The following is a 26461-nucleotide window of genomic DNA, read 5'->3' on the forward strand; positions in this document are numbered from 1 at the left end:
ATCCTAGTGCTGCTATAATGGTTCCCTCCTTCCCAAAGGTGTCCCCTTTTCCTGCACCCCTGTAGGATTTTTTTCATTATCAATGCGAATGCTGAAGTTTTATTTTCCTGCCCTTTGGGCATTTAGGAATTTACTGGGCAGATCCTTGCTGCTCTCTACTTACTCAGTAGGCTTGTCAAAAGTTTTTTTTTCCCCAGTCACAGCCTCCATCCAGCCTCCATGCCCATTGCCCTCTCATTTTTTTTTTCCTCTTCTGTCTCAGAAATTGGCCATTTCTGCACTTGCTCTACAATGTGGCTATTATCCTGGGCTCCATTGCCTGCCCAATCGCCTATTCTGTGAATTTCAGTCCTGTTCCAAGGACATTTTTCCTAGGGCTCTGGGGAAAGGAGGAGATGATATCTGCCATGGATTTCCTCTGTTGTTCTGGAAACAAGCTAGTGTCCATATATGTTGCTTTCCAGATGAGCTTCCAAGAAAGACGATCCTTCTCAAGAGAATGTAAATCGTGCCAGCCCCTAGGCAGCTCACAAAGGAAATGGGTAGGATCTCTCTGCCTGACGTTTTAGGACCTCAGGGGTCCATCTCAGGGATCCAACTAGGCAAAGAGGTTTCATCTCCTTTCCCCTGGTTGGTATCTCAAGACCCTATACCCCAGGATCCCAGCCATGAAGCATTTGGTCTCCATGGTTATGAGTCATTCTGAAAGCAAGAAGTGGGAAATCCCACACCCACCTGGGGGGGGGGGTCAGAATTTACAATATTAGAATCCCTTCAGGAGGGCCTCCAAAATATGGATTGGGATTTCCAAGGTATCCGTATATCTATGTGTAGAAGAAGGGTCATAACAAGCGTCACAAATCATTATTTCTTTGGCTTTGTCCCACCAGCACCCAAGGAGCTCCATGGGCCTCACAAATTTTTGCAAGTGGGACCTTTCTTATCTTTTCTACACATTCTTGCTTCTGCCCATAGTAGAGGACACTCTGTATAGTTCAGCCCTTTCAAAAGGGCTGGTGAGGAAACAGCCACCCTTCACTCCACTTCCTTATTACCTCTCCTGAGGAAGAGCTAAACTGATGGTGGCTTACATAAGCAAGCAGTGTGCCCTTCTCCTTCCCTTGGGCCACCTGCACTAAGATATGGTAGGTTCAAGTGATATCTCTAGTCTCTAGCAATCAGGGCAGGCTTCTGCTCTATTCATCCAGGTTTCTGCTCTGGGGGTGGGGTGGGGGGGAGGGGAGATGTTTCACCTGAAACTTGCTGTGTACATCAGGTCAGCTCTACTCTGTCAGTTGCCTTCAGTTCATAAAGGAGGTGGTAGAGAGCTTGTTCTCCAAATCAGCACTAAGAGTGTGAAGATGACCTTGGCTTTCTGTCTGTCTCCTCTAATATAGTTCTCAGGTGTTTAGAACCCACTAGGGAAGGAAAGAAGTGATTAGCTCCTTCTGTGACTATTCTGTGGTAGGAAACATTCCTCTCTCCTCCGTGACATGGGGAGAACTGCTGGCCCTGCCAAGGCTGTCTGAAGATGAAAATCCTGCTGGTGCCACCACTGCTTGTGACCACAGATGTTGGCACAGATGTGAAGCATGCCCATCTGAGCTCTGCTGTCAAAATCATTCATGCCATCTCTTATTTCTGCAGAAGCCAAAGGCCTTGACTTCCACTGCCATGGGAACAGCAGGTACCAGCTCTCAGGAAGGCTTGTGTTCACACATACTACACTTCCATTTATTTATCTGTTTATTATCATATTATTTTAAAATTTAACTTCATTTTTGTGATTCCCTTCAGTACTCAGGACTCTTTGGAGTTAGATTGGAGGAAAGGTAAGGACAGTGCCATGCAGGAGCCCTAGGAAGTCAAGATTCTTCTAAGACTGCTTGTCCAACTGGTCTTGTTCATACTAGGCTTTTTAGATAATGACGGGTGAGTCTGCTTCCTTTAGGCTGGCCTCCTTGCTCTTCCAGAATTACACAGAAATTTGAATATTTCATTGTTTTTAAAACAAGCTGTCCCGGCTCTATCTTGACTTTTCTGCCCCATAAGGCAGCACATGGAGAAGCTATGGTTCTTGCAGTGAAATAGAGTGAAATGCAATGAATTGCAGAGATGTTGCCCGGCCAGATATGAACACATGGTGCTGAGCAGAGTGAGAAGCAGAGTGAAATCTGTATCACAGGATCATCCGTGCAATAAAATGTTATGCACGGAATGTGATGATACAGATTTTAATAAGAATGTACACAGATCAAGAGCTATAAATTGAGTCTGTTAGAATGGGGAGGTACGTGGGAGTGGAGGGAGTACAAAAAGAAGTAAGTAAATAAGTAAAAGAACAGTGGGGCCAGCACAGACCAGTGGTGAAAATGCCCCCTGACCTCAGGAAAGGGAATAGGAACCTTCTCTTCCTGTGATTTTAAAAAGGTTAGAGATGAAATAAACTCTGGGTCCTGGAATTGGACGGTACAGCCAAGTGAGGTCCCAAACAGTCTAGTAGGTGACCTCAAGAAGGTGAGGTCCCAAACAGAACTGTAGAACTTAAAACTCCTCTCCTCAGTCTCTCAGGAAGGAAGGATCTTGTTGCTGGGCTGTGGGGCCACTGCTGTAGCGAGAGGGTAAAGGGTGGATGTGCAGAACTCTGAAATAAAGAGGAGACAGACTGCTCCATAAGAGGAAGGCAGGTTGCTGCTGGAGAAGTACAAGTAAATCTCCAGGAGTTGGGAAAAGTTTGTGGGGGAAGGGGAGAGGAAAGAGGAAGACAGTGAGAGAGAGTTGACTTAGTTGGATGTATGTGAGAAAGCACTATGTAGAATGTGCAGGTTGCTGGGGCCCAAAAAGTGAGCATGAAATGCCAATTGAGTATTACCCTCACCTTAAAAGACCACCAGCCTCCTGCTCCTTCAAGCACATTTGCACAAGGAGCCCAGGAACATTCTGGGAGGAGAGGAGTAAGATCCACATTCCTTCTGGATTTTAAATCAGGGTTTTAAATTTGGGTTTTAAATCAGGGTTCCCCAGGACAACTAGACCAAAGCCAAATAAAGCTTCAAGCATATAACATAGGAGAGTATGTTCATGATCTTCTGGTAGGGAAAGATTCCTTTAATGGGGTAGAAGAATATCAGCCATACAGAAAAGAGTAATACATTAAAAGTTAAGAACTTCTGGGGCGCCTGGGTGGCTCAGTGGGTTAAAACCTTTGCCTTCGGCTTGGGTCATGATCCCGGGGTCCTGAGATTGAGCCCCACATCGGGGTCTCTGTTCCGTGGGGAGCCTGCTTCCTCCTCTCTCTCTCTGCCTGCCTCTCTGCCTACTTGTGATCTCTGTCTGCCAAGTAAATAAATAAAATCTTTTTTAAAAAAAAGTTAAGGGACACCTGGGTGGCTCAGTGGGTTAAAGCCTCTGCCTTCGGCTCAGGTCATGATCTCAGCATCCTGGGATCGAGTCCCACATCGAGCTCTCTGCTCAGCAGGGAGCCTGCTTCCTCCTCTCTCTCTGCCTGCCTCTCTGCCTACTTGTGATTTCTGTCAAATAAATAAATAAATAAATAAAATCTTAAAAATAAAAGTTAAGAACTTCTTTTTATCAAAAGACACTAGTTAGAGGGTAAAAAGTAAGCCACTGAGGAGGAGAAAATGCAATCAACAATCAACTCAAAAGAAAATGGGCAAAAGATCTAAACACTTTACAAACAGGATTTCCAAATGACCCACAAACATACGAAAAGGGGTTCAGCCACATTGGTCATCAGGAAAACTCAAATAAAAAACACAATGAGATAAAAGACAAAACCCGACTATATCAAGTGTTGGCAGAGCAACTAGCAAATACACATCTGGGCCAATTTAAATTGATTCCACTACCACAGGAAACAGTATGGCATTGTCCCCCAACAAGGAAAATTCCATATGGAGCAGCAGTTTCACTTCTAAGGACATAAACAACAGAAACGTGAGCACTTCTGTAACTTCGTTTGTAACAGGCCTAAACTGAAATGACCCCATGTCCATCAACAGTAGAATGTGTAAACCAATGGTGGTCTCGCCATATAATAGCATATTCCACAGACTAAAAAGAAATGAGATGAACATGCACAGTTCTTGAACAAGGAAAGAATGTACAGTCATGGGGCCTCTGTATTTTCTCAAATGTAACACTGAGTCCAATTAGCCAGTCACAGAAGAATACGTATTAGATGATTCCATGTATGTGAAGGTAAAAGAAAATATGCAAAAATGAAACCATAGTGTCTAGGGGCTTACCAAGTGCTTGGATGGTAGAAATAGAAGGAGAAGCAAGGCAGTGGCTGCCATGGCAGTCAGAATACCAAAGGAGTGGTAATGGGGGAAAAGGGTGCATACTGTTTAGGAGGGAAGAGTCATGGGCTTGGCGATGTCTGTTTATTGACCTGGGTGGTGGCTATCTGAGTACTGATCTTGATTATTCATTGTGTTTGCTGTACATTTTTGTTTGGGATTCTCCTCTGTATGGGAGCGGTACTTTACAACTGAAAAGTTAATAAGCTACTTTACCTTAATACCAAAGGATATGCAGATGCCTGGAGTGGACCCACTTACAAAACTCTGGTAGTCATACTTTGTTGTTGTAGTTGTTACTTACGGATTGGTGGACAAAAGCAGTGGCTCTTTATTCTTTGGCATTGCAGTTGGAGTCACCTTTTTTTCCTCCATCTTTCTGTTGGGACTTTTTAGCACCCATTTGCAGCTAGGAAATCTGGCTCTGAAAGAGAATTCCAGGAGCTGGTTACCTACCTAAGGAAAATCATCCATCCTGACTAAGTTCAGAATATACATTAAGGATTCATGTTGTCTACATGTGGCATTATATCTATAAATGCTGGGGCGTCTGGGTGGCTCAGTCGGTTAAGCATTGGACTCTTGATCCCAGTCAGGTCTAGATCTCAGGGTCGTGAGTTAGAGCCCCATGTTGGGCTCTGTGTTGGGCATGGAGTCTACTTAAACAAACAAACAAATAAATAGAATCTTTAAATGCTGCTCCAAAGAGTCTGTAAAGAAGCCAAAGCCATCCTCCCAGAGTGGAAGAATAGCTCTGTATCGACCTGGTAGTTTATCGTGATATCACATGGCTGCAAATGTTGATTCTGTTGGTTTACATTGGATCTCAGATCCAGGGCTCTGAGACAACTGACTTTGAAATCAAAATCCCTAAAGATAAAGATGGTAAATCATTCTTAAAGGTTATGGGGCACCTGGGTGGCTCAGTGGGTTCAAGCCTCTACCTTTGGTTCAGGTCATGGTCCCAGGGTCCTGGGATCGAGTCCCACATCGAGCTCTCTGCTCAGCAGGGAGCCTGCTTCCTCCTCTCTCTCTGCCTGCCTCTCTGCCTACTTGTGATTTCTGTCAAATAAATAAATAAATAAATAAAATCTTAAAAATAAAAGTTAAGAACTTCTTTTTATCAAAAGACACTAGTTAGAGGGTAAAAAGTAAGCCACTGAGGAGGAGAAAATGCAATCAACAATCAACTCAAAAGAAAATGGGCAAAAGATCTAAACACTTTACAAACAGGATTTCCAAATGACCCACAAACATACGAAAAGGGGTTCAGCCACATTGGTCATCAGGAAAATTCAAATAAAAAACACAATGAGATAAAAGACAAAACCCGACTATATCAAGTGTTGGCAGAGCAACTAGCAAATACACATCTGGGCCAATTTAAATTGATTCCACTACCACAGGAAACAGTATGGCATTGTCCCCCAACAAGGAAAATTCCATATGGAGCAGCAGTTTCACTTCTAAGGACATAAACAACAGAAACGTGAGCACTTCTGTAACTTCGTTTGTAACAGGCCTAAACTGAAATGACCCCATGTCCATCAACAGTAGAATGTGTAAACCAATGGTGGTCTCGCCATATAATAGCATATTCCACAGACTAAAAAGAAATGAGATGAACATGCACAGTTCTTGAACAAGGAAAGAATGTACAGTCATGGGGCCTCTGTATTTTCTCAAATGTAACACTGAGTCCAATTAGCCAGTCACAGAAGAATACGTATTAGATGATTCCATGTATGTGAAGGTAAAAGAAAATATGCAAAAATGAAACCATAGTGTCTAGGGGCTTACCAAGTGCTTGGATGGTAGAAATAGAAGGAGAAGCAAGGCAGTGGCTGCCATGGCAGTCAGAATACCAAAGGAGTGGTAATGGGGGAAAAGGGTGCATACTGTTTAGGAGGGAAGAGTCATGGGCTTGGCGATGTCTGTTTATTGACCTGGGTGGTGGCTATCTGAGTACTGATCTTGATTATTCATTGTGTTTGCTGTACATTTTTGTTTGGGATTCTCCTCTGTATGGGAGCGGTACTTTACAACTGAAAAGTTAATAAGCTACTTTACCTTAATACCAAAGGATATGCAGATGCCTGGAGTGGACCCACTTACAAAACTCTGGTAGTCATACTTTGTTGTTGTAGTTGTTACTTACGGATTGGTGGACAAAAGCAGTGGCTCTTTATTCTTTGGCATTGCAGTTGGAGTCACCTTTTTTTCCTCCATCTTTCTGTTGGGACTTTTTAGCACCCATTTGCAGCTAGGAAATCTGGCTCTGAAAGAGAATTCCAGGAGCTGGTTACCTACCTAAGGAAAATCATCCATCCTGACTAAGTTCAGAATATACATTAAGGATTCATGTTGTCTACATGTGGCATTATAATCTATAAATGCTGGGGCGTCTGGGTGGCTCAGTCGGTTAAGCATTGGACTCTTGATCCCAGTCAGGTCTAGATCTCAGGGTCGTGAGTTAGAGCCCCATGTTGGGCTCTGTGTTGGGCATGGAGTCTACTTAAACAAACAAACAAATAAATAGAATCTTTAAATGCTGCTCCAAAGAGTCTGTAAAGAAGCCAAAGCCATCCTCCCAGAGTGGAAGAATAGCTCTGTATCGACCTGGTAGTTTATCGTGATATCACATGGCTGCAAATGTTGATTCTGTTGGTTTACATTGGATCTCAGATCCAGGGCTCTGAGACAACTGACTTTGAAATCAAAATCCCTAAAGATAAAGATGGTAAATCATTCTTAAAGGTTATGGGGCACCTGGGTGGCTCAGTGGGTTCAAGCCTCTACCTTTGGTTCAGGTCATGGTCCCAGGGTCCTGGGATCGAGCCCCTCATCGGGCTCTCTGCTCAGTGGGGAGCCTGCTTCCTCCTCTCTCTCTGCCTGCCTCTCTGCCTACTTGTTTTCTCTGTCTGCAAATCTTTAAAAAAAAAAAGCTGCATGGTCTAGGATTCTTGGATGTATGGGCTTGCTTTTGTGTTTGCACTGCATGATAAACTGTAGAAAGTAGATATGGAAAAAGAGTGAATTGATTGGTTTAATACTTCTTTCATTAGGAACAACTGACCAAAAAGAAATTCCTCTGTGTCTTTGTTCCGGTCACATCATGTTTATATGGTATTTAAGGGAAACTCCATAAGACAGGACTGTTATCAATTGTTTATACATCTTAACTAATGGCCCGGAATACTTCTTATATTTCACTTTGGGAGAAAGTGATAAATAATAACTGTGAGTCTGCGGGGGCAGATTAGCTCGGGTAAGTTTATAAGCCATCACATTTATGAGCTATTTTATAAAACTCTGAGATGTACTTATGAATTATTTTAAAATAAAATATCCTATTTGTTCTTAAGTAGTATATACAATTTTGTACAGTTCAATTACTAACAGTTCTGTTCTATTGGAGATTTTTCTGTAAAGGTTGAAGTGAGAGTAGGTTAAGAATAGGGTTTCTGGGGTGCCTGGGTGGCTCAGTGGGTTAAAGCTCTGCCTTCAGCTCAGGTCATGATCTCAGGGTCCTGGGATCAAACCCCGCAATGGGCTTTCTGCTCAGCAGGGAGCCTGCTTCCTCCTCTCTCTCTGCCTGCCTCTCCAACTACTTGTGATCTCTGTCAAATAAATAAATAAATAGATAAAGAATAGGGTTTCTGGGGGTGCCTGGGTGGCTCAGTTGTTAAGCCTCTGCCTTCAGTTCAGGTCATGATCCCAGGGTCCTGGGATAGAGTTCTGCACTGGGTTCCCTGCTCAGCAGGGAGTTGGCATCTCTTTCTCCCTCTGTCCCTCCCCCCACTCATGTGCACACTCTCTTTCTCTCTCTTAAATAGAAAAATCCTTTATAAATAAATAAATAAATAAATAAATGTCTATCCTTCATCTATCCTGCTATCTCTTCAGATAAGGACCTGTTTCCTTTAGGACCTACCTGCTCCAAACAGCCATCTCATCTCCCTCCACCCCAAAGGGGTTGTGGAGGGTAGTGGTGAAGGCCTGTCTGAGTCTGAGCTCCAGGGCTGCTCCACCTGTCCATCTTACACCTCACCCTGCCAAACATGTGTTTGGTACTGAGGGTGACAACTGCTCCACAACAGACAGGGAGGTTCACAGGCTGGATGGCTCCAGGAAGAGGAAGTGAGGGTGTGTGTGAAAGGAAAAAGGGAGGGTGGGAATGTCTCCAAACTTCAGTTCTGTTCCTGAATGGCTTACCCTAGCTGCAGGTCCTAATCAAAGGCTCTCTTTGCTTCCTTCTCTTCTGCGGCTGACTCTTCCTGGGGGCGAGCCATCACATCCCCCACAGCAGCCAGCAAAATGAACAGGAGCCATGATCTCCCCCTCTCCAAATAGCCCCTGCCTTCCTATCCTGACCTGGGGCTCCTATCAGATGAACACTGGGAATACTGTGGTCACAACATTTGGGGGTGAAGATACCTCAATCTTAAGCTTCTTCTTGTCCTTCTTGCCAGAAGTGAGGTCAAATATTCCATTATGATTTGGGATCAGAGGCAAAAGACTAGCCCAGTTTGTGCCAGATCAGTCAAAATGCATAGCTGGTTAACAAGTCCCATGTTTAAGGAAGACATTTTACTCACTTTTACTAGTATAACTTTAACAATTGCAGCTAAATCTTACATGTAGTCAAATGAAGATACCAACTTTTAAAAATTGTAGGTGCTGTGACATTTCTAAATTCTTTCAATAGGGATACATTTTAAAATGTTTTCAGGTCAGATGCCTGGTTAAATATAAGACTGATTATCATGAACCTAACATACCATTTGGGGCTGAAATTAGATATTTAACAATGCTCACATTTTCTTAAACAAAATAGAAACATATCATTCAAAAATATATACTTATTTGTGGAGAAAATGGAACAAACACTTGAAGCAGAACTTTTCTGGGAAATCTGGGTCATATAGTTGTATATTTTTTAGAGGATTCAGGTTACATCAGCAGAACCCAAATTGTCTAAGAACGGAGTGTTTCCACTTTGCTTTATGCTGGGCAAACCCAAGTGCTTCTGCTGTTCTGGGCTAAGGTAAAGCTGATGATGGTTTGGCTTCAAGGGCAAAAGAAATGTACATTCTTTACCAGCTACTAAAAACTCAAACTCATTGTATCACTTTTAGTTAGTAGTGCTTTTATTTACTTTGATTTTTTATTTTATTTTATTTTATTTTTTTTTGGAGAGAGAGAGAGAGAAAGAAAATGAGCGGGAGGAGGGACAGAGGGAGAGAGAGAATCTTAAGCAGGCTTCATGCCTAGCACAGAGCCCAACTCACGACCCTGAGATCATGTCCTGAGTTGAAATCAAGAACTGGATGCTTAACCCACTGAGCTACCCAGGTGTGCCTAATTAGTAGTGCTTTTAAATGGAACATCCATAAATAAGAATAAGACAATTTTTCAACACAGGTAGTTGTTGTATTCATTAGGGCCTGGATTCTTATTAATTCACAGAGCCATTACCATTTAGTTTCTATTGAGAACCAAGTAAGTACCAAGTACTACCATGAGGTTTGGGGAAATGGAATACAAACTAGTTCCTGACCTCACTGTGCACCCAATATAGGAGGTAAACAGATATCTTGGCATATCAGAGCATGGTTGGTGCTGTAACTGAGGAGTAAACTGGGTTTGGAGGCTAAGCACGTAAGAGGAGTACCACCTCCTAGTCCAGGTGGGACAAGAAGAGCTGGAAGCTAAAATGCACCAGCCTTCAGCCAGGGAAACAAGACCGAGAAATGGCATTCTTTTTATTTTCTCTATAATTTTTTATTTTTTATTAACATATAATGTATTATTAGCCCCAGGGGTACAGGTCTGTGAATCGCCAGATTTATACACTTCATAGCACATACCTTCCCCAATGTCCATAACCCCACCACCCTCTTCCTACCCCCCTCCCCCCGGCAACCCTCAGTTTTGTGAGATTAAGAGTCTCTTATGGTTTGTCTCCCTCCTGATCCCATCTTGTTTCATTTATTCTTTCCTACCCCCCCAAGCCTCCCACATTGCCTCTCAACTTCCTCATATCAGGGAGATCATATGATAATTGTCTTTCTCTGATTGACTTATTTCGCTAAGCATAATACCCTCTAGTTTCATTCACGTCATCACAAATGGCAAGATTTCAGAGAAATGGCATTCTTGACAGAGGAAACATCATTTGTGAAATCACGAGACATTTATGGAACTTGCTTTGGTATCTCTGGGGCTCAGACACAGTGAAAAAAGACTGGTAGGAAATAAAGATACAGTTAAGAGCGAAGGCCAGAGCAAGAGATCCCTCAATGTCAAGCCAGGGATGCTGGAGCCAGTCTTGAGGACAATGAAGAGCCAATGGAGGGTTTTTCTTATCCTTGTTTTCTGAATGAGACAACCCTCTGTGGCTCCTAGTTTTATGCAAGGAGCTCAGATTGAGTTCTTGGCCATGTCCAGGCCTGAAACATGATCTTCTGTTACATAGGGTTGTTAAAACTCCAGCCTCTGTTTCTAGACTCTCCAGTCCCTCATCATTGAGTATCTACTTTGTGTTTGGCACCTCACTGGGTAATGTTGATAGAAGATTTAATATGAAAAGTAAATTGATTAATGTAGTATTCTGCTATAATGAATAAACTCCCAAACTGCAGTCATTTGATACCAGGGTCAACATCCTACCACCCACAGGCCAAATCCAAACTCTCCCTGTTTTCTATAGATATTTATGGAATGTGGCTGTGCTCATGTATTTACGTAGCATCAATGGCTGCTTTCACACCACTATGTTAGAGTTGAGGGGCTGTAGCAGAGACCACATAGCCTGCAAAACCTAAATATTTACTCTCTGGCCCTTTACAGAAAAGGGCTGCTGACCCTGGACTTAATAAGATAGAAGTTTATTTCTCTTTTATGGAAAAGCCAATTAGAGGCAGAGAGTAGTTCTTCTCCACAGAATCACTCAGAGATCAATGGGGCTGATGGAAGCCCTCCCACCTTCAACATGTGACTTCCAAGCTAATGCTTACACTGACATCTGGGAAGCCAAGACAGGATGGGGGGTGTGGAGGATGATACGGGAAGGTTTTATGGACCCTCCCCTGAGAGGTGTTTCTGGGGTGAGGCTGACTCAACCTGGAAAGGGAAGAAGTTTTCACTTGGAATAGATTCCAGAATTTTTATTGTTATATTGGACTGAACCAGTAAATTACTAAGATGAGACTATACTGTGACTGAAGGGGACTAGCAGGCTTTTCCTGCCTACAAGGAATCCCATCCAGTTGCAGGGCTGTTCTGTTGTCAGGAGCCCCAGCTTGAGACCAGCACAGCTTCTGGAAGCTAGCAGTCTCTATAGCCACAGTAGTGGCAACATGAAGAATATGCTCAGTGCTTATTTCATTTACTTCTTCCATGAAATCTTGAGTGGGGTCCTCTGATTAGCAGAGCATATGCCTATGTTCTAGTGTGGGGGCGGCAAGGATATCATTTTGGGGCTAGAGACTTGGGGTTGGAGGGGTGTGGACTCAATGGTTGGAAATTCTCCAAACATTAGAAGAGTCTTCAAAAGTTGCCAGGTAGCTAGAAGATGTGTAGTGGTCCAAGTTTTAACATGAGTTTAAAAAGTAAGGTATGGAATATGTTGGAGACAGTTGGTATAGTACCAGATCACTGGTTCTACACTTAATAAGTAGTGACCTTGGGCAAGTTATTGAACTTCTTTGTGTCTCAGTCTTTTAATCTATCCAATGTGGGTCTGAGCTAAGTAATCTCTAATGTCCTGTCTTCAAAAGGAAAGAGCTGTACATGTACTTTTCAGACACTTTTAAGCCACTCAGAACTTAAGGAAGGGCTTGTGTCCTTCCACAAGTTTTGAGCGTGGAAAGAGTACTTGGAGACTGATGTAGAAATGGGGACAACTTCATCAAAGATCAGTCTAATCTCAGAGAATACCATACAACACTAAATGATGAGGACTAACTGAACTCTGATTTGCACTTTGAGATGTCACTTGATTGGCATTTGGACATATCTTTGCTGCACTGTCTCTTCCACTCACTCCTGGAGAGGATGGTGATGGTGAACTCACTGAAGACAGAAGCAAACTGAAGCTTGCTGAGCTTGGTTTCCTTCTGCTTCCTTCCCCTACCTCCCAGCTTCTCTCATTCTCTCCTACTTCCCAGGAGACCTCTGTTCCCTCAGGTAGTTTTAGCTGTTGATTGCTAGAAACCCAGAATTATATGACATTTCACCTTCAAAGATTATTTTAAAGCAGTATAGCAGAATTCCTTAGGAATTGGGGCAAGTGCTCCCAGAAATGTTAGTGACATCTCAGAATGGGCTGATGTTTGGCTTTTGTTTTTGTGCAGAAAAATGAAATTGGACCATTTCCTTACACCACACACAAAAATAGACTCAAAATGGATGAAGGACCTCAATGTACGAAAGGAATCCATCAAAATCCTTGAGGAGAACACGGGCAGCAACCTCTTCGACCTCTGCCGCAGCAACATCTTCCTAGGAACAACGCAAAAGGCAAGGGAAGCAAGGGCAAAAATGAACTATTGGGATTTCATCAAGATCAAAAGCTTTTGCACAGCAAAGGAAACAGTTAACAAAATCAAAAGACAACTGACAGAATGGGAGAAGATATTTGCAAACGACATATCAGATAAAGGACTAGTGTCCAGAATCTATAAAGAACTTAGCAAACTCAACACCCAAAGAACAAATAATCCAATCAAGAAATGGGCAGAAGACATGAACAGACATTTCTGCAAAGAAGACATCCAGATGGCCAACAGACACATGAAAAAGTGCTCCATATCACTCGGCATCAGGGAAATACAAATCAAAACCACAATGAGATATCACCTCACACCAGTCAGAATGGGTAAAATCAACAAGTCAGGAAATGACAGATGCTGGCGAGGATGCGGAGAAAGGGGAACCCTCCTACACTGTTGGTGGGAATGCAAGCTGGTGCAGCCACTCTGGAAAACAGCATGGAGGTTCCTCAAAATGTTGAAAATAGAACTGCCCTATGACCCAGCAATTGCACTATTGGGTATTTACCCCAAAGATACAAATGTAGTGATCCAAAGGGACACATGCACCCGAATGTTTATAGCAGCAATGTCCACAATAGCCAAACTATGGAAAGAACCTAGATGTCCATCAACAGATGAATGGATCAAGAAGATGTGGTATATATACACAATGGAATACTATGCAGCCATCAAAAGAAATGAAATCTTGCCATTTGCAACAACATGGATGGAACTAGAGCGTATCATGCTTAGCGAAATAAGTCAAGCAGAGAAAGACAACTATCATATGATCTCCCTGATATGAGGAAGTGGTGATGCAACATGGAGGCTTAAGTGGGTAGAAGAATAAATGAAACAAGATGGGATTGGGAGGGAGACAAACCATAAGTGACTCTTAATCTCACAACAAACTGAGGGTTGCCGGGGGGAGGGGGTTTGGGAGAAGGGGGTGGGATTATGGACATTGGGGAGGGTATGTGATTTGGTGAGTGCTGTGAAGTGTGTAAACCTGGTGATTCACAGACCTGTACCCCTGGGGATAAAAATATATGTTTATAAAAAATAAAAAATTAAAAAAAAAAAAAAAAAATCATGTTGTACTTTCCTGGTTCTAGAACAGTCCCCTGAGGTCAACAGTGGAGACACCCAATGGTCCCTGAGTCTCTGGACAGGAGGGAACTTGTATCTCAGACTGATGTGGTAAATGTATTACTAATGTGCAGTCCCAGCCTCCTTCCTGTACCTTCAATTTCCCACTTTCACTGTGGATCTAGAGGAGAAAATGTGATGAGTGTACAAGGGTAGGACACAAGCGACTAAGATATACTTTTAATGGTTAGGAGGAATTTTGATGTTCTGATTAAGGATGAGATGTCAAAATAATTTTTCCCATCAAATCAGTTCACCAGCAGTGTGCGATACAGCAGAGAAGTAATATTGTGGAGTATGCAAAAAGCCTTCTAGGAGGGTGGAAGTCCATTTTAGAAAAGACTGAATTCAAGGGGCAACTAGGTGTCTCAGTCAGTTGAGCATCTACCTTCAGCTCAGGTCATGATCTCTAAGGTCCTGGGATAGAGACGCAACCCCCTCCCCACACTCATGCTCTCTCTGTCTCTCTCTCAAATCAATGAAAAAAAATCTTTTCGAAAAAAGATTGAATTCAAATAATTTAGTGGCAAGTGGGGACCTTAGAATTGTAAGTACTCAAAGATGAACTTAGCAAACCACTTTTCCTGATGAAAGTAACTGTAGTTATGTTAAATGCATTTCCAATGAATAGAAATGTAGCAGTATCATCTAAGATATCATGTCCACAGGAAAGTAATGGGAAATAGAAATCCAAGGCTCCATAGTTCATTGGGCTCAAATTATTTCTACATTTTCTGTACTTCCAATGAAAGGATCTTGGATAACAAGAAAGAGAAACTTGGTGAATTTGGGGTTTGCAAAGTACAAACAAATTCATATGCTGGGAGCATCCTTAAATACAAAGTAAATAGGACCATCAGGGGCTGGTACTTTCTCTGAAGTCTACTTTTCTTTAAAAGAATTTATCATATGACTCTAACCAATGGAAAAAGATATGTCATTGACAACGTCCTCAAGAAGATTCCTACAAGAAATATAGTATCTGGTTTCATAACCCCCACTCTGCTGACTGATCATAGAAGAAAAGCCAGATCTGAAGTCTAAACATAGAAAAAACATATACTTATTAAAGACATTTGTCAAACAACTCTAATAGGGAGATAAAATATGGGAAAGGTGGGGTAAGTCTTTCCACACTCATAAAACCGGCCCTGGTGCTCCCCAAGGCTTCTGTTACCCAGACCCTTCTGGCTGGTGAGTCAGTGCTTCTGTCAGTCCCTGCCCAGTCTCAACCATTCCCATTTTACCTCCCACATCTCCACCCTGCCAGTCCATGGAAGCATGTGGCCAGCCCTCCCACCATTCTTTACCCCTCCAGTCTGGCTCAGCCACCAGCCAGGGCCTCTAGGATCTGAAAAGATCACTAGTCCAGGATTAAGATCTAGGACTTGACCTGAACCCCACATAGGTAGGTAAGATCCTGTTGCTGGTGGATAGATATCCCAGGTCACAATCATGTGACCCATGAAACAATGAAAACAATCAGGATAATCCCCACTGATGAACGTCTCCCTCTCCCCACAAATGCCATGGCAATGACATGACCTGACCTGACTCACACCTGTATTTGCTGTTCTTTGCACACTCTACTTTAAACACTGGGCTGAACTTTCAGAGTCCTCTTTGGGTAGTTTCATCATGTCAATAATTTACCCACCATTGTCTTCTAATTATATCTGATGCATTTTGCGGGTTTAATGAAGAATTTCTCAAAGACTGTGGAGCAGGGAGATCTGCAACAGATTCTACCTGCTCCCTGTTTAGCTACAGTTGTTTACCACCTTCACGAAAGGAGAAACCTATAAATCCTCTGCCCTGTTTGAAAAACGGATTAAATGGCCCAGCTGCCCACGTCATTCCAGATTGAGCCAAACAGGTGTCAGCTGGTACTCATTAAAATAAGGCCTCCCTATTTGACAATTGCCATTCTATGTAGTTTCTTTCTATTAAAAAATCATTTGCCAAAAAAAAAAAAAATCATTTGCCCCCTCTTCCCTTACCCATAATTACAATATTCCAAATTGAAAAGGAATGAAAAAGTAAGAAAATAATTCAAGAGAACTTGTTAAATTTAGAGACTGAATTTTCAAATAAAAGCGGTTTCCAATGGTGGGGGGAAAAAAACAAACAAAAGGATCAAAATCAATACTCAGAGAAAACATATCATATTTGGAAAAAATTACAGAGAGTATGTCCAAAGTCCCAGGCAAAATCAATAACAAAAGCAACACCATGACAAAGTTTCATAAAAATTTTAAACTAGAATGGGGGAAAAAAATTCTGCAAGTTTCCAAGCAGAAAAAGTAGGTCATTTTCAAAGAGCAAGATATCAGTCTAGCCTGGGCTTTTTCCACTGCACTAAGCAATGCCAGATAACAATACCATGACATCTTCCATGGAAGGGATAAGCTGCAGCTCAAGAATAATGGGCCACATCAAGCCACTTGTATGGGGAGGCACCAGAGAGAGGTTTTCAGACATTCCCAGTCTCAAAAAATGTGGCAGCCAGGGGCTTTTTTTTTTTTTTTTTTTTTAAGATTGCTCAAAGCTACAATATATATAGTGTATAAGGTTAAAATTAGAGAAAGAAGTTTGAATGGATAATGACTAAAAAAATGAACCCATGATAATTATTGATACCAACTATTGTTAAAGAAGGATACCAGTGGGAGGGTTATTTCTGATACCAGTGTGATTATTTGAAATAAAGTAAGCACAGAAAGCATAAAAGAAACATGAAAGAGGGGGGAAAAGTGAGAAATATAAAATTTAATTATAATTTAGAGTAGGGAGTAAGAAGTGCACACAAAGAGCAGTATCCTTTCTCTTCCATACAGGAGAGCAGAGTAGGGTTTTTTTTAAGGAAAAGAGACTTAGAGTGCTTAATAGGATGTTAAGATATCGAACCCATATGATTTTAAAGTAGGGATTTATGCTCTTCCAAACCATATTGAAAGATAAAGGGAAAAACAGAGTCCATATAACTAAAGAGACAATAAAGATACCTGCTATACTTCAAAAGGATTAAGGCCAAGTATACCAAATATACTAGATTTAATATAAATAACTAAAACTCACCATTTACAGGTTACCTCTACCTAAATCACAAGCAAAATTTACATGCCAAAAGGCTATAGCTAGAAAGGTTGGTCCAAAAAAGGTCATTTCAAAACAATAAAGAAAATTAAAATGGTGAAAAAAGAAATTAAAGTTGGTAAAATTAATAACCCATCATAGAGTTGAGAATAAACTGATTAAGCATGATAGAAAGTTTCAATAATAATAGCTACCAATATCCAATTAAATGGAAGTGTAAGACAGGAGATGTTACGAATATGAGAAATTTTGGGGTGCATGAGTGGCCCAGTTGGTTAAGCAACTGACCCTTGGTTTCAGCTTGGGTCATGATCTCAGAGTCCTGGGACTGAGACCTGTGTTGGGCTCCACGCTCAGCATAGAATCTGTTTGTCCCTCTCCCTCTGCTCCTCCCCAACTCTCTCTGTCTCTCTCATAAATAAATAAATAAAGTCTTAAAAATAATTTCCCATTCTATATTCTCCTTCATCCTATAGTAAACTGAAACAAGCTCAGCAAAGACTGTATCTTGCTTTCATTGGTCTGTTGTAGGCCTTTTCTGTGATTCTATGGACAGAAACTAATTCTATGAATAAAATGTATATTCTTGACTGTTAATATTTCTGCAAACTTATATGCTAGCTCAATACTGTTGTAATGGGAGGAGGTGGACACACAGAAAGACCACAATGGAGTCACATTGACCAAAGATGGTTAATCTTGATGTAAACTATTAAAAACATCATCGCTCAGATAATATTCACCAGGCTTTTGGAGAACTGGGTATTTCTATGAACTCTGGTTTAGTTTAGTGTAATGGCCAAAGTGACTATCAAGGTTACATAGAAATCTCTTTTGTGCATCATTATATAGGTACTAATTTTCTCATTTCGGTTAATATTGAGGTGACCGGAAAAACAGCATCAATCATTCATAGTTTTTTGTTTGGGGGGCTTTTTGGGGGGGGGGGTAGGAGAATAATAGATTCTCACAGGAACAACCCCATTCCATTGACGGAGAATAGAAATTCTGCAAAAGAATGACCCTGCTCCTCAAATAAGAAACTTTAATTTGAAAAAGTCAAAGGCCCTGAAACCCATCATTTATGCAGCTTTGAAGCGTGCTCTGGAGGAAGCAGGGTGAACACAGAGGGCCCTCCAGGTTCTGCAAAACAAAGAGCTGGGGCTGGCATGGCTTGGGACTAAGGCACAGATGCTCCAATCAGGGAAATGTTCTGCCTATGAATATTCGTTTAGGCTCTAAAGTCTTAGAATGAATGTCTGTCCTTGGGAGGCATGTGTGTGAGGGGGTGGTTAACATTAATGAGAAGATAGGCCTCAGTGTGGACAGGCCTTGGGGGAGAAAGCTCTACTAGACATTTCTACTAGACTTCCTGCTCCTAGAGTCCTTGTGATTATTTACACGAAATAAACAGCCTTTGCAAAGTGAGCTGTGCGGTTATTACTGGGTCTTACTGATATGGGGATAGAGGGAGTTCAACCACTAGAGCCAGCTTTCTAACAAAAATTAAAAATCCAGGGGCACCTGGGTGGCTTCGTCATCGTTAAGCATCTGCCTTGGGCTCCGGTCATGATCCCACAGTCTCCCTACTCAGCAGGAAGCCTGCTTCTTCCTCTCCCACTCCCACTGCTTGTGTTCCTCTCTCTCACTGTGTATCCCTCTGTCAAATAAAAAAAAATTAAAAATTAAAAATCCAGAGGTAATAAAAGACACCACTAAAACAAGCAAACCAGGGCTCCCAGGAGAAATGGTTGATTCTAGGACTGGGATGGGGAAATTATACAATGAGCCTGGACTATCTTACAGGGACAGTAAGTTAGAAAGTGCTAAAAAAAAAAAAAAAAAAAAAGCTGGACTAATTTGAGCAAGAACATAAATGTTGATAGTATTGGATTAGAAGCCATAGAACAAAATAAATGTCCATGAGTCCATATTGATATCAATAAATGACTAAGTTAATAAATAAGGGAAGAAAAACAGAAAAATGCAATTAATAAATGTAGGAGTGAAGAAAACAGAATAATCAGTGAAAAACAGAAAAATGCAATTAATAAATGTAGGAGTGAAGAAAACAGAATAATCAGTAGGCAAACAGCACAGCAAAGTTGTTGCAGCATGATCTGTTTCTAGATGCTAAAATTAGTGCGCAAGAATTCTAAGAAAAACTGAATATTTGCATAGTCTCAAAGTACCTCTACACAAGACCATTAGGAATTACAAAGGGAAAAATATTCTCTGTTACTGTACAGAAATCTGGCAAACACCATCTTTTTTTTTTTAATATTATTTATTTATTGGAGAGAGAGAGTAAGTGGGAGTAGGATCAAGGGGTGGGGCAGAGGGAGAAGCAGACTCCCCACCAGGCAGGGAGCCTGGCCACATGGGGCTCTAACCCAGGATCTAGAGACCGTGACCTAAACTGATAAGGCAACCAAATGAACCACCCAGGAGCCCTGGCAGACGCCATCTTAACCAAGTGATCAAGGTTAACATCACCAGTAACAAGACATGCTGACATCATACCTCCTGGAAGAGGCTCTGAGAAGGGCACAACATCACTTTCATGGTATTCTTCCTAAAAAGCGTTAACTTCAGCCTACTTACAAGAAAGTCTCAGACAGACTCAAACTGATAGGCATTCTACAAAATCAGTGAACAGTACTCTTCGAAAGTATCAAGGTTGTGAAAGACCAAGAAAGACCGAGGACTTGTTATGGAGTGGAGGACACTGAGCAGACAGAGCAACTAAACGCAGTAAGGGGTTCTGAGTAGAACTTGGGAGGGAAAAATGTGAAATTTGAATAAGTGATACAGTTTCATTAATAGTAGCAATGACAGTTTCTTAGTAGTGATCATTGTACTGTGGTTATGTAAGATGTTAACACGGGGGAAAGCAGGTGTAGGGTATGTGTCAATTCTGTACTAGTTTTGTCGTTTTTCTGAAAACTTGAAGTAATTTCAAATAAAAAGTCAAAATCAAATTGGCTTTTAGAAACAGCATTAATAAATTAAGCACCTACAAATGCGAAGAAAAAGAAATTCAAAGATTTCTAAAAATACTTTTCTATTTCTTATACTTTACATATGTAGTTCTTGAAGGAAATTTATCTTTGTAAAGCTGTAACAAAAAAGAAATTTTGACTGTGGGTTTAATTAAAAGTTTTGGTTACTATAGGAAGTAAATATAAATAACTTTAAAACTTTAATATTGGCTATGTAATTGCCCACAAAAAGAGCATGCAATATTCCTAATCGAGATGTCTCCTTGGACAAATTAAACTGATTTGATGATTTTGATTTAAAAGCCGTTCTGTCTTCTCCCTGACTTACACCATGTAAAACTGTTACACAATATTCTGCTCCATGAAAGTCTTTTCTCATGAAAAGAAGCTTGATTGATTTTAATTTTCTAAATTTCCTCCACTAGTTGCGCTGGTCAAATAAACTAGCATCACTTTATATTCATAAAATGGCAAAATTATGTGTTCAACTAAGTTACTTGTTAATATGTAATGTCCTCCTAAAAAGAGATTAATTTTTATGATTCTACAAATGACTTATGTGTCAACTTAAATTATAGTTTCTGGATCCTGAGTTAATTTTCAGTTCTTAAGCCCAAGTAAATTTGCATTAACTAATAAATAACCTTTGGACAACATAATTTTAATATACCTGTGCTCTTTAATTCTTTACACGGTAGCATCAATCACCGATTTAAAAGGATGTCCACATGTCTTTGGGTTAAAAATACTTGTTTTTGTAATGGACCTTCTTTGTCACTCAAGTTAGCACTTGAGAGTAATCGTCCCTTACATCTTTCACTTAGATTCCTGACTGGAACGTAAAACGTGTGTGTAACTTGAGATTTTTGAGGTGTGGAGGCTGGACAGACAAGTAATTAAAATAATATGTGATATCGGGAAGCCCATAGGAATGGACTGGAGATTTGGGGGAACAAATTTTGTCTTTTGCCTCATTAGAGTATCAAACTCCTAGAATATGAACATCAAAAGCGTCTCTCCCTGAAAACAGGTGCATGTACCCTGGCACTGGGAGGAAGGTGGTACAGCATTTATGGGATGGCGTTTGGCAATATTTATTCTAACTGGTTTATTGAATGTGCTAGTCATAGTGGGGTCCAAGCTGCGGGGGGGGGGGGGGAGGGGGGAACCATGATATTTATTCATGACACTAACTTTCTTCCATGCTATGCTGAATCCCCATTCTCTCCACTGTAATGAAATCTTGGGTAGATGCAATAGCTTCTCTAGCTATTCTCAGGTTTGGTCCAGTTGCATATTAATCTCGTCCTGTTTAAACCTTCTCCCCAGCCTCTGGCTCAGTCTCGACTCGGGCTCAGAAACCTGAAGCTCAGGATGGAATCTTGGTCAGCTTTTCACCATTTCCTTCTTGTTCTTTTCCTCGATTTCTTACTGACTCACTCTGTGACCTCTGGCTTCCTGAGGGTTGGTGCTGGGAGACCCAGACAAGCAAAGGTTGGATAAGGTCTTCAGTGGCCAGCATCCAAATGCTTGTCTTTTATGGGATGATTTTGGAGTTTGTTGTAGACAAACATTCACCTGAGCGTGCCTGACCCCTCCAACACACTTTCCTGCTGAACATTTGTGACGCACACACTCAGACTCTGCTTCCTTTCCCATGCCAACGTCCCCAGCCTGTTCTTGGTGGGCTCCTTGGCAATTCCAGCTCTCCTCTTCTTGCCCCACGGCGGGAGGAGGTACAGCTGCTCCCACGCAGTCCACAGAGGCAGCTTTGGCACCATTCGTGGCCTTAAGATGTTCGCACACCAGTGACTTGGGCACTAGTCCCTCCATCCCCCAAATTCCACAGGAAACAAAACAAACTCTCTGAGCAGCTCTTGTGAATCCCCTCATTTAGGTTAAACTAGAAGAGCAACAAGCCCTGGAAAGGAGAAAGAGCACAGTGCTGACAACTCTCCATTCTCCCACTCTCTAAAGAACCCTTCTCCTAACATTTGCCCCTCCAGGAATTCCTGGCCTTGTTGTATGTACCTTGGGGGCAGAGGCGAGGTGAAGCCTGGAGAGAGAGAACTGGTACAGGTACCCCTTGCTTTTTGAAAGTTCATATGACAACACCTCACTTTTATGAAAGACTTACATTAGTACTTATTTTTACTAAATGACAGAAATAGGTGGTCTGTCACTTAGTTTGATCTTTGGGACCTCTGCTGAAAATCTGAAACAACTGGAAAAGTCACATCTAATATCCTATTACTATATGAAAATTAAAATGCACATTTCCTTGAGCAGGACAATTCTACTTCTATGCATTTAACTTATAGATATATATGTGTATAGAGAGAAAGACATATACAAAGATATCCATTATAGAGGCACCTGGCTGGTTCAGTAAATAGAACATGCGACTCTTGATCTCAGGGTTATGAGTTCAAGTCCCATATTGGGCATAGAAATTGCTTTTATTTTTTAAAAAATTTTTTTGTTTTTTGTTTCAAATATATTATTTATTTATTTGAAAGACAGAGATCACAAGTAAGCAGAGAGGCAGGCAGAAAGAGAGGGGGAAGCAGGCTCCTTGGCTTTAACCCACTGAGCCACCCAGGTGCCCCTAGAAATTACTTTAAAAAAAAAAAAAGATATTCTCAGGGTGCCTATGTGGCATAGTCAGTTAAGCATCTGCCTTTGGCTCAGGTCATGATCCCGGGATCCTAGGATTGAGCCCTATGTCGGGCTCCCGGCTTCTCCCTCTCTCTCTGCCACTCTCCTTGATTGTGGTTCTCTCTCTCTTTCTCTCTCAAATAAATAAATAATTAAAATCTTTTTTTTAGAAAATATATTCACTATAGCTCTATTTATAAAACAAAGAGTTCTGAAACAATGTGACTGTCTATTGATAGAGAATATATTATAGTACATCTATTCAATAGAATACTATGTAGGCATTAAAAAGAAAGAGGAGGGGCACCTGGGTGGCCCAGTTGGTTGAGCATCTGCCTTTGGTTTGGCTTGTGATTTCAGGGTTCTAGGATTGAGCCAGGCGAGGGTCTCTCCGATCAGCAGTCTGCTTCTCCCTCTCATTCTCCTGTGCTCTCTCTCTCAAATAAATAAATAAGATCTTTAAGAAAATAAAAATTTAAAAATAATAATAATAAGGAGGCAGTTTTAGCTCTGTCTGGGCTGTCCACATGCCATCCAGACTGAGGAAGACCCAGACACTTTGGGGCCACTGGGGCCACGACCACATGAGCAAGCACTGGAAGCCAGAGGAGGCCAGAGTAATGCTGGGGACACGTATCATCACATGATCAACTTCGACCAATACCACTCAGGTTACTCTGGAAACGCTGGTATGAGGCATGAGCACTTAAAGAAGAACCAGAGCTTCTGCCCCTCTGTCAACCTTGACAAATGGCAGCCCTCCATCAGTGAGCAATACCCATCAGTGGGTAAATGCCACCAGAAACAAGCCCAGACCTGCTCCTATCCCTGTTGTGGTGCGCTCAGGCTACTACGAAGTTTTGGGAAAGGGAAATCTCCCCAAACAGCCTGTCATCGTGAAGGCCAAGTTCTTAAGGCTAGGGTTGGGGAGTGCTGAGTCCTGGTAGCTTGAAGGCCTGTGGAGGGAGGGAGGGTCATTAAATGTTAACAAGGGAAACAAACAAACAAAAACAGAAAAAAAAATACAAAAACAGGCAGCTTTAACTTACCAATACAGTATCATCTCCAAGATAGATCTTTAAGTGGAAAAAGCAAGAGAGTAACGTGTAAAATTGTGCCACAAAAAGTCTTTGTATATATGTGTATGTGGTAAACATATAGAATATCACTGAAAAGATAAATTAGAATTTGGTACCAGAGTTTGTCACTGAAAGGGGAAAATAGGGAGTAAGTAAAAAAGTTATTTAACTTTCACTGTACATAGTTTATGTTTTCATTTTTTTATCATGTATACCTATTTCCCTTTTAACATATAAATTAATATCTTGCCCCTCCTGTCCCTTGTTAAGCTATCCTTTGTAGGCTCTGCACTCTATTTAAGAGGAGAGCTTTTTGCTTGTGATCCTGTTTATTTTCCTACCCTCTCAACCTAAGCCAGGTAATGTAGAAAGAAGCCCCCATGTCCACTTCTCCCCTATGTCTAAAAGCTTAGGTTCTAGGACAATTATAATCAACCCAGTTGGTGGGTTCCCTTGGTGTTTCCCAGAGTTCTACAGATTTCTGTATGCCTAAATTTTCCCTTCTCCCCATACTTTATTACTCCAGAAGGCAAAGAGAAGGAAAGAAAGTAGTGAAGTTCCTTATAATCTCTTGCCCCAAGGGTATCTAACTCTCAACTCTCCAGGCCTGGGTCATTGTCCATTGGTAACTTTATTGTAGGTTCTTGTTGTCAGAATAATCCTTTCTTCCTCTCCCTCAGAAGGAAGTTAGAGGATGGAGGAATAGAGGATAAGCCAAGCGTTGGTTCTAGTCCTGGCTCTGTCTTGTGTTAGTGATGAGCCCTCATTGTGGCTGTAATGATAGCACATTGTCACGGAAACCCTGCCTGGGCCAGGCAATATGCCAGGTGGCTTATACACATTACTCATCTAATCCTCACATTGACCCCATGAAATAGGCACATTATTCATTCTGTTTTATGGATAAGTTGATGACCTTGCCCAGGGTCATTACAAGTCAAATGTCTGAAATCATTCCCCGAGCTCTCTTATACTCTTATCCCTTGTTTGTATGACATAGTGTTTCTGAGCTAAGCAGAAGAGTCCCAGATCTAATCATCGGGAGGCCTCTGGTGACAGAAAAGGGAGACAAGGGCCAGGCTTTAGGGGTCATAGCATGAAAGCCTTGGCATCATCCAGGCTGGGAAGGGCCAGGGAAAACCATAACAGCTCAGCCTCAACTTTGTGCCTCTGACACTCCCCTCTGCTCTTCTGACTCTCAGCTTGGAATGCCACCTTGGCTTACTTTAATGTGTCTCAGAGGCTTTTTCTTCGATTTCCCACAAGGTCTGCCGCGGATCTCCCACAGCCTCTTCAAGTCCTCCACCTTCGCATCTCCAGGGCCCTACCCTCGTGTGTACGCCTCAGCTTTGCTGCGATATTTGAGGCAGGCCCTTGTGAAATGCCTCCTTTCCTCCTCCCCTGAACTTCTCTGTGAATTTCTTGGATTCCCCAGACAGAATTAAGAACTCCTTCCTCTAGGATGTTGGGCATCTCTCGTGTATATGGAAGACCCCAGAGATCATTTCTTACATCACCATGAATTCTTTGTCTTCATCAGCTGCTGAGATATAGCTGAGGACAGGGATTGGGCCATGTTTATCATTCTGTCATGGGAAAATTAGTGTGGGGCTCCATAGCCAGCACAGCCTCCAGAGTTGTGGTAGGATTTTGTGCAGCGTTAAGGCTCTGTAATACACGGGTCTTAGAAGGATCATTCTAGTAGCAACATGGAGGGTGAAATGAGAGGTGATGAGAGACAAAAGGAGATAAAAGGCCGTAACTCGGACCCCAAACACCTGGGATCTGATTAGGGAGTGAAATGAGGGGAAGGAGAGGAAGGTAGATACAGGAGACTGGAAACACTGACAACTCGTGGGATTAATTTGATTTTGAAGGTAAGGGAGGTGGAGCTTTCTGTATCAATGCCACGGGCCCTGGTTGGGACATTGGATGGATAGACTAAGAAAAAGTAAATTGACAATAAAATACCAAGTTCCGTTTTAGCAGGTTGATTTTGAAGTTAACTGTTCAGTAGAAAATTTGCTATCTGGATTTACAACAGGAGAGAGGTTTGGGCTAATATACTTGAAAGTGACCAGTATCTGCACAAATCATCCTATCAGTAAGAATTTTAAGCCAAAAGAAAAAGTCATGAAGAAGGAAGAAATGACAGTATTTGATGGGGAAAAAAACATGAGGCCCTTAGGAAAGAGTTTTCTGTTGTCTCTCTCCATTATTAGACGGTCTGCCATTCCTACCCGGCTCTGGCATAAATCATCTAAAACAAATGTGAAATGGGTACCTCCCACGTGAAACAGCTCTTCAGGGACCCAGTGCGACTGCCTTCACTGGACAGGAGATGCCAGACAGTCACCCAGAGCCCCAGTGAAAAAGTTATTTGTCACTGAGGATCAAAGAGTCTCCTTCACAAAAGGAAGGAAGCTAGATTCTGATAAATCAAGTAAGCACTAACACTGAAAAGGTTTTTTCTGGCTATACATGTGAAGAAAAAGAAAGCATGTTTTAAATAAATCCTGGCAGACGGTGCGGGTACTTTGCAACAATAACACAATACAGCAGCCAGCAGGTTGTCCCAGACACTTTGTGTACCCTGGGCTGCAGCAAGCTTTAAAATT

General features: G+C 41.7%; 1 long non-coding RNA gene across 1 annotated transcript in view; it reads right to left on the bottom strand.

Annotated features, from left to right (window-relative positions):
• The window catches only part of LOC101670020, a 180132-nt gene that overhangs the window by 73514 nt on the left and 80157 nt on the right, over positions 1-26461 (bottom strand). The window contains exons 3-4 of the long non-coding RNA XR_001179939.2: positions 6481-6600; positions 4627-4746 (exon numbers count right to left, since the gene is read on the bottom strand). This is a non-coding gene — a long non-coding RNA (uncharacterized LOC101670020). The remainder of the gene's footprint in view (positions 1-4626; positions 4747-6480; positions 6601-26461) is intronic.

This window comes from Mustela putorius, unplaced genomic scaffold (assembly GCF_011764305.1).
Source record: "Mustela putorius furo isolate JIRA1106 unplaced genomic scaffold, ASM1176430v1.1 tig00003898_pilon_pilon_pilon, whole genome shotgun sequence".
Classification (NCBI taxonomy): Eukaryota; Metazoa; Chordata; class Mammalia; order Carnivora; family Mustelidae; genus Mustela; species Mustela putorius.